A 2,500-nucleotide genomic window follows, 5' to 3' on the forward strand; every position below is an offset into this window, starting at 1 on the left:
GAGCAGAGGCCTGGGTGGTGGGAGCCAGCCCGGGGCCGTGGAACCCTGCCCGGGGCAAGTGCGAGCCATAGCCTGGGTCCCCATTCAGTAACATGACCATAGGCACAGTTAGCTGACATGACCAGAGGCGGAATTAGCTGACATGACCATAGGCGGAATTAGCCTACATGACCAGAGGCACAGTTAGCTGACATGACCATAGGCACAGTTAGCTGACATGACCAGAGGCGGAATTAGCTGACATGACCAGAGGCGGAATTAGCTGACATGACCAGAGGCGGAATTAGCTGACATGACCATGGGCAGAAGTAGCTGACATGACCATGGGCAGAAGTAGCTGACATGACCATGGGCAGAAGTAGCTGACATGACCATGGGCAGAAGTAGCTGACATGACCATAGGCACAGTTAGCTGACATGACCATAGGCAGAAGTAGCTGACATGACCATAGGCAGAAGTAGCTGACATGACCATGGGCAGAAGTAGCTGACATGACCATAGGCGGAGTTAGCTGACATGACCATAGGCACAGTTAGCTGACATGACCATAGGCACAGTTAGCTGACATGACCATAGGCGGAGTTAGCTGACATGACCAGAGGCGGAATTAGCTAATATGACCATAGGCGGAATTAGCTGACATGACCAGAGGCAGAATTAGCCTACATGACCATGGGCAGAAGTAGCTGACATGACCAGAGCTCCAATTAAAAGTTACCTTCTTCTGAAGGGACAGATTTGCTATGTGTTACGGAGCGAGAGTTCCAGGAGGTCCCTGTGAACTCGTGGCTTCCTCCCTTAATGCAACTAGATGGCAGATACACTGGGGAGGTAGGTGCATATTACTAGGGGCACGGCATTTTCGATCAAAAAAATATTTCTAAGTCAGGACGGAGGTTCATTCTAAGGGCACGAGCGACCGATCTAAGCCGTGTGGGAGGCCCTGCACCCCGGTCAGGGTCCCCCTTCACCCCCTGGCGACATCCTCCCTTGGAAGTCTGCCCGGTGGCCCCCTCCCGCGCCCGGCGCCGGTTCAGGCCGGGCTGGAGGCCCCGTTCCTCGGGCTCAGGACCGGGCTAAGCCCCCTTAAGGACCTGGCCAAGCTCTGGTCACGTTGCGGGAAGGGGGGGGGGGTTGACCTCCCGTGCCCGGGCGCCCGTTCATGCGGGCCTGGAGGCTCCCATTTCCGGCTCGAGAACTGGGGTTTGCGCCCTTGGCTCCTCCGTGCGTTCCCTTTCAGTCTCTGGTCATGTCTACCTTCTCCGGAGGTGATTTGGGAGCCATGGTCATGTTGAGGGGAATTTTCGGAGGGAAATCCCTATCTTTAACATTATATGACCAGAGTCCGGACTTTTTCGGCTCCGTCAGAATCAAAGTTTTCAAAAAAACATGGTCATGTTCCCTATCTTTAACATTAGATGACCATGGCCACCTCGGGGCCGTTTGTGGAAGTCTGCCGAGGGCGGAGGCGAAACGGGGCTGCGGGGCGGCGGCGACTCCTGTTCCCAAGGACCCGGGACCTCCCTCCCTTCAGGGTCCCGCGGTCAAGGTACAACGGGGGGGTCCGCGGAGATTTCCGTCGACAGGGTTTTTTGATCAAAATGGTTTGACTAAGTCAGGACCCGAGGTGTCAGAATGCATGTGAAGGACCCGTTTGGAGCCGTCCTTTGGAGTCTGTGGCTGGGCAGGAGTTGACGGGATTCCTCCTTGTCTTCCCGGATGGTCTCTCTCTGTTGTGGGCAAAGGGTCCTTCACGAAATCCATACGCACGCGCGCGCATTATAGACCCAAGTCTTACCGTGCTTGATCTGAGGAACCCTGCCCGACCCACCCTACCGTGGACTGGGGTGAGCGGAGCCGAGTTTGGTCGCCACACCATCGCTCTCTCCGGATGGGAGTCCAAGGATCGGGCCGAACGCTTGAGACTTCACGGTGTTGTACGCTGAAGCCCGGGGATTGAGGTTCTATTTCTGGGCAGGATGTGAGCGCGCCTCGCACGTGTCCATTGAGAGGGGCGGTTCTCGTGCCGGTTTAGGAGCCAGGAGCCAGGTCGGGATGATTTCCATTGCGGTTAAGTCGCCTTGCCTGAGTTCCTTCCCCCCGATCCGCGCGTGTCCCGTCCCCCTCCCCCCGGGCGATGTCGATGCTGGTCGGTTGAGCTGTCGGGCCGGTTCCGGAGGCCTCGTGCCCGGGCAGGAGCCGTGTTGGGGGAGGATTTCCCGTGCGGTTAAGTCGCCCCTGCCTGCGTTCCTTCCCGGGGCGGAGGTTTTCCCACACGATTGGCTTTTACGTTCCGACTAGGGAGGGCCCCTGCGGGCCGGTGTCGCGCCGGTGTTCAGGCACGGCGGTTCCTCCCGAAACCCTACGGTCGGACGCCGTCGAGAGAGGGTTTCCCTTCCTTCCTTCCTTCCTTCCCAGGGAGGAGAGAGAGAGGGGGGGACGCCGACCCTTCCGAGCGAGGTCGAGAAGCCCGGGAGCCCTTCCATCGAGTGGTCTGGC

The sequence above is a fragment of the Acipenser ruthenus genome, unplaced genomic scaffold, assembly GCF_902713425.1.
Source record: "Acipenser ruthenus unplaced genomic scaffold, fAciRut3.2 maternal haplotype, whole genome shotgun sequence".
Classification (NCBI taxonomy): domain Eukaryota; kingdom Metazoa; phylum Chordata; class Actinopteri; order Acipenseriformes; family Acipenseridae; genus Acipenser; species Acipenser ruthenus.